Below are 11935 nucleotides of genomic sequence, written 5' to 3' on the forward strand. Positions count from 1 at the left end.
TTGTTAATTTTGATCAACATTGTAAATCTCATATCATTATCTGCTTATTTATGTCAATAACTCTTGAAGTAGTCTAGATCAGAAAGCAATAAGTGACTAGTCTCTAGATTAGAAGATACTCCTTATGGTTTTACTTAGAAGGAAGGCTGATTGTTTTGGCTTTCAACTACTATATAAAAGACAGACTGTGCTTTATTGTGCTAGATGTCTTATTTGTGTTAATGGCTAGGACACTCAGGAAGACTGACATCTCTAGGTAAAACACGTTCACTGACAGATTCTTCTAAGGGAAATTAGCCCCCACACAGCCCTTGTTGAGTTGACAGTGAAACACATGATTCAACCTTCCTAGCTATGGCTGTTTAGAGTAGAGATGAACACTTAAACCAGGGAAGTTCAGCCATAGACTTGTAACTGACCTATGGCATGGCCTAGACTGGCATAAAGAGATCGGCCCTAAAAGAGGTAAGCTAAGCCAATAATTTCCTTTCTTGGTAGTTTAAACAAAAAGTCACAGAGGGAAAGTGTGAGTTAGCTATAGGAACTGAGATGAAATGTCATTAACAAGGCAGATCCAGGTGTTTTGCACCATAGAGCTTATACCATTGGGGGAGGGCAGAAGAACATGACGAAAAAGAACATAAAATTGAAAATTAGGCACAAGGCCTTGGAAGGGACTCATGCAAGTAAGAAGCCATGAAGCTTAAGCTCTTTAAGTAGTGGAGTACTAGAGCCAACCCATACCCATTTGTGAAAGACAGATGTCCAATTTTCAGGAATTTTGCAAGCTCATTGATGTCATGTTGGTAGCTTGAAATCAGCCATGGTGGGAATTTTCAAACCACAGAAATTGGCAAATGTGACAAATCAGGACATATTCTCCCTCCCCCACCACAAGAGCTAGTTATCAAACATTTACTAGTACTTTATTGCATTCACTTTTTGATGGGAAATCAACCTCTGGCCATTAGGTATATTTTTTTGGTGGGACAGTCATTAGGAACTATATGTAAGATGAGTAAGCAGAAGATTCTAGAAGAGAGGAGGAAATAAAGCAGATTCACAGAAAGAAGCAGAGAAATAATGATGGAGAATCCGCCCCTGAGAAAGTATCCTCTTTTCTGGAAGGTATTTTAGTTTAATTACCAGTTCCAATGAGGCCTGACTACATTGCATTTTCTTTATTTTGATTTGAGTGACACCTTCCTTTATCCCTCAAATCACCCTCTTCTTACTTGAATTAGCCAGAGTAGGCCTCTATTCCTTGCAACCAAAAGAGTTTTAACCCACAATATTAATGAGACCAAGAAAAATCAAGGATTCTTTATGAAATTGGCTTTTCAGTCACAAACTAGAGCTCTTATCCAGGCCAAGAGTCTTACAAATATATTTCATTGGATGGGAAATTATGGATGGCTAATAGCAACTCTACCTCTTTCTTGATAAATAACTATTTTGAATATAACTATAAATAACTATTTTGAAGTTTGAGATGTCGATTAGATGTTAAAATGGAGATTTCAAGCTAACAGTTATAAATCTTGAGTTTAGAGGTAAAGTCAGGGTTGGAGATGCAAATTTTGGGGTCATTGGCATATAGGCAGTACTGAAAGTCATGGGACAAGATAAAATCACTTAAAGAGAGAGTGTACATAGAGAAGAAAAGGTGGGCCAGAATTGAGTCCTGGGGCATTTCTACATTTAGAAATAGGGCAGAGGAAAGGAGCCAGCAAATAAGATTAAGAATGAACAGGCACTAGTTATGAAGGAAATATGGTGTCCTAGAAACTACAAAAAGAAGTGGTTTCAAGAATAAGGTAGCGATCAATTTTGTCAGAAGTGCAAGAGAGGCCTAGTAAGATGAGAATTAAAAATTGGTCACTGGACTTGGAACCGGAAAAGTCATTGCAGAATTAAAGACAGAAGCCAGATGGTGGTATGTTGAAGAGAGAATGGGTCATGAGAAACTGGAGATAACAACCATGAACAAATCTTTTAAAGAAGTTTTGTAATGAGAGAATCAGAAAAATGGGGTGGTATTGAAAGGGAGGGATATGAGATCAAGGGAAATACAGGAACATGTTTACATAGACAGAGGGAATATTCCATGATAAAAGGAGAACTGACGATACAGAACAAAGAGAAGACAAAGGCAGATGAAAAGTCATTGAGGAGTCACGAGGAGCTGGGATACAGAGCACAAGTGGAGGAATTGCCTTTGATAGAAACAAAGACTATACAGAAGTAGGTCAGATAGATTTAATAGCAGAAAAGTGAGGGAACTCCCATATGATAATGTGTGTTTTGATGCGGGTGGAGTGTTTCAGAAGTTTCAGCAGAGAAGAAAAGGAATGAAATGACTGTTTCAAAGAGTAGAGCAGAAAATATGTATGCAAAGATAGTATAACAGAATTCCCAGGCAGTTGTTAAGTTTGAAATTTAAGGACACAAATTTAAAGTGAGTTAGCATGTGCATTAGTTTTCTATTGATGCTGTAACAAATTACCACAAACTTAATGGTTTAAAACAGCACAAATTTATCTCACAGCTCTGTAAGTCAGAAGTCCAATGTGGGTCTCACTGGGTTAAAGTCAAGATATGGGCAGGGCTGCCTTCCTTTCTGGAGGTTCCAGGAAAGAATTGATTTCCTTGCCTTTTCCAGCATTCCTTGGGCCACCCACATTCTTTGGTTCATGGCCACCTTCCTCCATCTTCAAATGGCAGGAGTACTTCTTATGTTGCATCTCTCTCTAGCCACAGCTAAGAAAGGTTCTCCAATTTTAAGGACTCATGGAATTAGATTGGGCCCACCTGGATAATTCAGGCTACCTTCCCCATCTCAAGTTCTGTAACCTTGATCACATCTGTAAAGCCCTTTTGCCATGTGAGGTAACATTCACAGGTTAATGGGATTAGGGCAGGGATATCTTTGGCGAGGGGGGGCGGGGGGGCATTTTTCTGCCAAGCACAGAATGATTTGTATTTTTCCCAGTAGTGTTCAGCTGCTCATGTGCAGACCTAGAATAGGCAAAGAGCAGGATGTTAACAGTGTTTGGTTTTCCAAGCTAAAGACAACTGAGAGAAAGATGGGCAAGAGTTGAAGAGGTATGCAAGGAAATGACTCTAATGATAGTTAAAATCAAGATTTTGAAGGTGGTTCAGTTTTTGGTAAGGACAGTTCAAGGATACAACCCAGAAATTGGGTTGGTCAGGCAGGATAAAGAAAAAAATCATTGGAGATGAGAAGGTCAAGAAATTGAAGAGCCAGAGGATTGGATGAATCTTCCATATGAATGTTGAAGTCACCAAGGATATTATCAGTATTAGGGAGAGAGAAGAAGAAAGTGGGTCCAATACTAAAGTGTTTATTGAATGAAAGGAAGTGATTGGTTTAGAAGATAACAAGGAAGGGTAGCAAGTGTAGCAAGTGGTAGATTAGGATGACATGACATGTAAAGGATCTGGGATGTCTAAAGGAAAAAGGAGAAATGGAAGCAAGGAGGATACCTACTCCACCTCTACTGAGAACCCAGTCCTATAAACAGATGAGGAGTCCCTACCATACAAAGGGGAGAGGTATGAAATAAGCCTGCCACCTAACACCTAGCATTTAGGATACTTGGGGTGAGCCTCAAGAACCTACGTATTAGAACTGCAACAAAGTCCAGCTTCAGTGTCAATATTCAGGCAAATTATATGTGGCTTGAGCTTCAGCCCCAGGCTTCACAAGCCCAAATGGCCAGCTACATAATTCAACAATATATTTAGTTTTCTTGAACTTGTGTAAGGTCATTAACCATGAGTCCATGAAGTTACCATCACATCCAACTGACACACCAATATCAGCAATAGAAACAAAACACACCACTTGGATTTATTGTCAACATCTGAATATTCACTTGTAAAATAGGTGAGCATTCTTGTTGAAACTTGGAGTCAAAACCTTCTTTTGTGCTTTATATATTGAAATTCTCATTAACCAGTTGAAGTATACATGTATACGTATTATTGCAGTAATAAAATGCTATAATAATTAGTGAAGATTGTGAAAGCTACTCTTCTTACATACAAAAGCAATCATTAAAGACTTCCAAATGGTTAAATAAATTGGGAAATAGACTGACAATTAATACAAATATTAAAATAGTGGATTAGCCAGATAAATTTAAGAATATTATATATTTTTGAGCCACCAAATTCTTATAAATATTTATAATTATAAAGGCAAATAATTATATAATTATTATAAAACATTATAATAGTTATAAAAGTTGAATAATGAATATTAGATTTTATGATTTTAATCTTTATAAAATTATTTGGTATACTAGTCAAATAAAATGATATTTAAAACCTCTATTTGTTTACAGTTATTTAATTCCATTTATTCCAAGAAAAAAGTCATAATTTGGGCATTATGAACATCTTGTGAGAAAGAATTAAAAATGGAATGTCAATTTTGCCATCTCAAAATTTCATGAGGGAAAAAACTCCAAAATCACATACAAAACCTCCATGATAAAACATCTTTGACTCAGACAAAATAAAGAATACAGAGCAAGAATAAAGAAAGAATTATTAGAGAAAAATGGGTTACCCTATAACTGTCTTGCTCTTCTATAAACCTCAATTAAAAATTATCATCTATTTAAGGTCACCAGTGTACAGTAGAATGACCCCAGGAATAATCTAGCATCAGACAGTCCCAAGAAATTATTATTCCTACACTACAAAGTCAAACATTTTATTTGACTATTAAGTGTATAAAATAAAATTATAAAAATTAATTTGGGGGAAGAAATTTTACATTTATCCTTGTGTATCACAAGTTCATTCTATTTTGGTGATATTTGGTTTTGATTAAGCTTTATATTGATCTTTTACTGTTTATTTTTTAAATTGAGATATAATTCGTGTACCACAATATTCACCCTTTTAAAGTGTACAAATCAGTGGTTTATAGTGTACTCACAAAGTTGTGCAACTGTCACCATCACCTAATTCCAAAACATTTTCATCACCCCAAAAAGAAAACCCATTCCCACTGGCATTCACTCTCCATTTCCCCCTGCTTTAAGCCCCTGGCAACCGCTAATCCACTTTCCGTCTCTATGAATTTGCCTATTCTGGACATTTTATATAAATGGAATCAAACAATATGTGGCCTTTTGTGTCTGGCTTCTTTCACTTGGTATAATGTTTTTAAGATTCACATGTGTTTTGGCATGTATCAGAACTTCATTCCTTTCTAGTGCTAAATAATATTCCACTACATAGATATACCATATTTTATTCATTTATTTATCACGATGTACATTTGGGTTGTTTCCACTTTGGCTCAGAGAAGTTAAATGACTTTGGGGCTATTACGAGGGAAATTCATCAGCAACATCATTTATTCTTGAGTAGCTCTTTAAAGTTCATAAGACACATTGTTTCATTTATTTCTTACAACATAACAATAAGTACTATTATTCTCATTTTAGAGATAAGGGAGCTAAAGCTCAGAGAAGTTAAATGATTTGCTTAATGTCACAGAGCCCATTAGTGGTAAAACCAGAACCCAAACTTTAACTCCAAATCCTATTCCAGTCCACTGATTACCTAATACTGCTTCTCTATCATAAAACCATTTTCATAAATTGTATGATGAGGACATTTTCCCAAATTCTTTTTGGCAGCTTCCAAGTTCTCCAAAAGCTTTAAAAGAATTTTTCTAGCTTATCTATGATGTAGCATTGTCTGGTTTCCCTGTCTATCATCAAACTCATTCAGTTAATTGTTCTGAAAGAATCAGTTTAGTCGATATGTGGCAAAAGACAATGGGGAAAGAGCCTAAAAATGTTAACTTCTATAACGTCCAACTAATAATTGCTATAGATTCCCATACTTCAGTTCTTTATCATTCTTTTTGTTGAATGTTTGTAACATCTGCTTTTACACCCTAATTGGTTCAAATTCAGACTCCTCAAGTTAGGTATTCAAAATTTTCACCAAATACTTTCATCTTTGCCCTACTCTCAACCAAAGTTTATTTGCCCATATGAACCCTGCCTTCAAGTCAAACAAGTTTCATTACTCTCCTCCTTATATATCATGCTCGCTACCATCTCAACAGTTGTTGCTCATGCTGCTCCCTCCACTGGAAATACCCTTCCTGTTTTCCCCCACAATAGAATATCTACCTCCCCTTAATGCCTGATTCAAATCCCACCTTATCCATAGAGCTTTCCCCCAACAACTGCAGTCCTCAGTGGCCTCTCTTTTCTTTGGATTCCAATTGCACCATGATAGGAAATTTTAAAAACATCAATGGGATTGTAATTCATGAATTAAAAAATGATGCATTCCAGAGGCATCCATGTTTCAGTACCATCACTACTTCTAATATTCTTGATGACTTTAATTAAATCATCAAGGTAATCTCTTTATCTCCTTCTGATAATAAAATTGAGAGTAATTTAATCATTTACAGTGAAAAATCTATTTGAAACCAAACTAACCAAAACCCTTAATTAAGTAGAATTCATTTTGCATACAACTTTTAAGATAATGAATCCAAACAAAAAAATAAGCTAATTTAATTTTTAATCACCTTCCAGTGGGTATCTTGGTCTTGGTAGATACTTAGCCTCATGTCCAATATCTGTTCCGTCCATTCTTGGAGAGTGATCACGGATTCTTCAGATGATGAGCCTGTGAACCTGTAAAAGTAAAGATGTTCACAAGATTCTACTTACTAAGTGAGGAAAGTAGACTCAGACTAAAATATTTTCAAGAACATGAGGAAAAACAAAACAGGATTTGACCTCACTAGGGCAATCAAGACAGACTATTTAAAAGAAAGTGTCTGCTTCTCAAAGACAAAGACCAAGTCTTAATTTTCTTTCTCTCCCCTGATACACAGGAGAGTCTCAGTAAAGTCTTCTAAATGGATTTTTTCACTAGAAACTCCCTACCCAGAGCTTTTCAATAGATCAATTTGGATGTTTGATTTAAAATTTCCTCAAAGGCTGAAAATGTCTGCTGTGAGTCTCCAATTTTACAGCTTGATTTACATCTATCTCTTAAAATTTTTTTGTAACTTCTTCCTCTTGTCCTCTCTTTCTCATTAACAGCCTTTTGGGTTTTTTTTCAGAGACCTATTGAGCATGGCACACTTTCAGTAACGTTCCATTTTTCTACTTGTTTTTAAATCAACCATATGAGCCCCCATTAAGAAGTGAAGCTCTGATGATTCTGGCTTCCACCTTTAACAGAAGAGCTCTGTTATACAGAAGAATAGAAACCTCACTCATAGATCCAGGGCTCTCCGAAGAATGGAGATCCTTTCTGTTGGTATTAGATGTAATATTGTAAAATGGAATAGTATGCACCTTCTCCAAAATTTTACCAGGCAAAAGCCCCAGTTCAGAATGCCTTTACATTAATCAGCTTTCCTGGCAGCATAATGATGCTGGAAATTAGGAAAGCAATGGAGGATTCTTAGTTGGATTTAATAGGCTCGGGCACTTTGCTAACACACTGCAGTGGATCAATTGAAGTTAATTATTATACAAGATTAAACCCAAAGCAACTACAGTACATCAAACCAATGCAAAAAGCTCTGGCTCAGGAAGGAGAAAAAACAAACAAATTCTGGAGGCGACTCTTTTCCATCCAGTCTTTAACGCACTACACTTTACATATAAACATAATAAACTAATACAATCTGAAATCCAGCATATTAAATTCTGAAAGTAAGATACAAACTTTACCTGCTATCTCAATGGGATACATAACCTGGGGACCTAAAGGAATAGCTGTGAGTTTTTTTAACATTTCTATGTATTTTTGGATAGTTGATTTGTCTTCTACTGCTTGCCCAGATTTACATTTCCACCCACCAGGGACTCAACCTTTATGATCATTGACCATTCCAAGAAAAATAAGTATCTGAAGAAGGCACGGAAGCAAACAAATGGGATTTCACATTTATTCACTCCTTGAGTCACTTCAAGGAACCATGGTTAAACCTAGAATAGGTGCTTAATAAATAACTATTGATGAGTTGAGGGTTCTTTAGGTTCTTTAGGGACCTAACTAGGAGAGACAAAGGAACATATTAGCAAGGAGAAAACAATGACAAAGCACATGTATGCTAATTCATGGCCATTAAGTGATAGTGATGTACCTTTCGGCAGGACATTTTTAAAGTATCAATCAGTGCTTACTGAGAGTCTCCTTTTTCTTCTTGCCCTTCCCCTCATTGAACAGCTAAACAGTTCTGTGCTCATTTGCTTTGGCAGACAGCAGAGAGCAGAAACAGCATAAAACAGTGGGGAGCAAAAGGCATCTCATCTTGGCATTTGAGTTTCAAAAGCCTAGCAAAGGGCTCACACATAGACAAATAATGCTTGTGAGAAAGCAAAAATTACCCAAACCATCCCCCACAGACCAAGAGAAGATTTCCTAGGATGAGAGAACTAGGAAAAGGTGAAGAGGAAGCAATGAGAATAAAGATGGCAAATGTTCCAAGAGAGGGGTCCAGAAATAAAAAGCCACATTTGATTTCCAAGAGATAGGGAATTTAGGCCCCATTTTCAGATAAAGCCTTTTGGAGACAATAAGATATATGAGGGACAAACGGTTCTTAAATGTGTCTAGGCAGAAGGAGACTTAGCCTCAGAGAGCTTTACTACACCTCATCATGGTTCAGGAACAGCTGAGTGATTTCTGTGAGCACAAGAGTGACATGGAAGTAGAAAGGAAAAACCTTCCATGAAAATAAGAGCAAGGATTGTTTCTCCTGGTGGAGTCTATGGACCATTGATGTAGGCTCAGATGAGGCCATGGGTATCTCAGCAGATACCTACATGGGCAGATGATATTGAAGATATAATAGATCACCTCTCAATATCCTGGTACTATATGAGTTCTCCACCTACCCCTTAATAACTTAGACACTATCCAAAGGAAAGAAGTGTGAAATCCTCAAACTGACTACAATTAAGTTTCCAAATCCTGTTGGAATTAACATTTTAAATTGAAATTTATTAGAAAAATAGTTTAATTTCTTGTACACATAAGTTTGTGGACTGAGATTCATATCTGTATAACTGCAAGCACATGTGCAACAAAATATAGCCTAAAGAAGTCTTAAAAACAGGGATGGGCAAGTCATTTATTCTATAATATGGCTTTGATTAAAGACTGGTAATGGGGAACATAAAGGCAGGGGGATCTGTTGGAAATTCAGGGTCCCAACCAAAGGGTTGGAAGTTCAGGGGCAGGGGCAGGAAAAGGTAATAGACAAGGAGATAGAAAACTCTGGCATAAAAAGAAAATGACAAGCACTTAGCTATTTAACTTTGTGTTAAAATATTGGTCCTCAAACTTTAGTGCAAATAAGGACAAGCTTTGATGGATTTTTTTCACAATACATACACCGAGTTCTCAGTACCCGATTTTGATTCCATGAGTCTATAGAACAAGGGTCAGTACACTTACTCAGTAAAGGTCCAGATAGTAAATATTTTAGGATTTCCCAGACATATGGACTCTGTCACAACTACCCAATTCTGCATTGTGGTACAAAAACAGCCATAAACTATACACACATGAAAGGGTGTGTCTGTGCTGTAATAAATTTTTATTTACAAAAACAGGTAGGAGCTTGGATTTGGCCCACAGGCCACAGTTTGCTGACCCCTGTTCTTGAGCAAATTATGGACACCTGTAATTTTTAAAGTTCTGCAAGTGATTCAAACACACAGCAAAAAATATTGGGAAAACACTGAATTAGAATACCATTTTTTAGAAAGCTTTGGTTTAAATACAAATATGTCACTTATGAGGGAGTAACACACTATCACTTTACGATTCCTTATCAAAGTTTTATTTAATTAAAAAAAGATAGGAAATTGGGGCAAAACACACATGGGTCTCATTTTTTTTTATTTTTTTTTTTAGCTTTTAGATGTACATGATAATGTATTTCGTATTCTGTGCAGATTACATCATGTTCACCACCCAAAAAGTAATTATAGTCCATCCCCTCACATGTGAGCCTAATCTCCCCTTTTGCCCTCCCCCTCTTCCCCCATGGTAACCACCAATCCATTCTCCGTTGCTACGTGTTTGTTTGTCATTTTTATCTTCTACTTATGAGTGAGAGCATATGGAATTTGACTTTCTCCCTCTGACTTGTTTCACTCAGAATAATACGCTCAAGGTCCATCCATGTTGTCACAAATGGCCGGATTTCATCATTTCTTATGGCTGAGTAGTATTCCATTGTGTATAAATACCACATCTTCTTTATCCATTCATCCCTTGATGGGCATCTAGATTGCTTCCAAGTCTTAGGTATTGTGTATAATGCCGCAATGAACATAGAGGTGCATGTATCTTTATGCCTTTGCCTTATCAAGTTCTTTGGATAAATACCCAGCAGTGGAATAGCTGGATCATATGGTAGATCTACTCTTAATTTTCTGAGGATACTCCATACTGTTTTCCATAGTGGCTGCATCAGTTTGCACTCCCACCAGCAGTGTACAAGGGTTCCCATCTCTCCACATCCTCTCCAACATTTGCTGTTTCCTGTCTTGTTAATTATAGCCATTCTGTAGGTCTCATTTGTGAATGGCTATGTAAGCCACGCGAGAAACCTAAATTAAATATTATAAGATAGAATCCTATAGGCTTCCAGATAGGATTCTACAGTGTATTAAAATAATAAACTATCATAACTAAGTGGGGTTAATTCCAGGAATAGAAGGACATTTCATATCCTTTGATCCAACAATTTAATTTCTAGGAATCATATAGATATATTCACACACATGAAGAGATTTAGGTGGGAAAAGGATTTATTCGTTGTAGCATTTTTTTGTAATAGTGACAGATGGAAAGCCATCTAAATGTCCCTTAACAGGAGACTGGTTGATACTACGTGCTTAAATATACATAGAATGTCTCTGGAAGAATATACAAGAAACCAGCAACAAGTGGTTTCCTCTAGGAAGAGGAACTGGTTGACTAGGAAACAGGGCTGAAAGGGAGACTTGCTGTATATATTTTGGGGGCGTTAGGGTTTTATATAATGTTCAAATACCACATATTCAAATGAGTAATTATTTTAATTTTTAAAATTACATTGCATTAATTGATTCATTTAGCAAACCCTTATTGACCTCTTACCTGAGGATAGAGCAATAAACAAGACATCTAATAGAGGAAACTATCAAGCAAACAATTTGGAAAGTGGTGGCCTGAGTACCCAGGTTCCACCACCAAAAATTCTGATCCAATTGTCCTGGGAGAGAGGAGGGAGGCAGATAATCAATATTTTTTAAATGTCCCCAAAGTTATTCTAATATCTAGCCATGTTTGAGTGCTACTTAGTTTAAATAAGTATGGTTCGATGGTGAAAAAAACCTAGAGAATCTTAATTGTATCTGAGAATGCCACATCTCCAGAGGACATAAAAGTGCATGATGTCATTTTTCAGAATAATAAAGAAGGGGTCGAGGAGGGAGTGGATGTCATTGACCAGTTCTTCTGCTTTCCAGAGAAGTCCAATAAGGATAATTCATCATACTGACCCCAAGCATCCCTGGAAAGCAATAGCCGCATTGCTCCCATTTCATGCACTTTTCTACTTGCACCTAAATAAGACTGAGAACAGAAGGCAACATACACACCACACAGAGGTACCATTTTTTCTTTGACTTGCTAAGGAACTACTAGAATAAAAATTCTTGCTCTATCTTCCAACAACTTCCAGTTCACTATTGCTAGAGAGACCCCTAACAACCTGACCTATATGTATGCTGAACAAACCCATCCATGAGCAAGCACAGAAAATTCACAATCCAGCTAAGGAGACTCAGTAACTTGAAGGAACAACCAAACTGAACAACCAGAATGCATGACTGTTATTGGGGCAGAA

Source organism: Equus przewalskii, chromosome X, assembly GCF_037783145.1.
Source record: "Equus przewalskii isolate Varuska chromosome X, EquPr2, whole genome shotgun sequence".
In the NCBI taxonomy this organism is placed as follows: domain Eukaryota; kingdom Metazoa; phylum Chordata; class Mammalia; order Perissodactyla; family Equidae; genus Equus; species Equus przewalskii.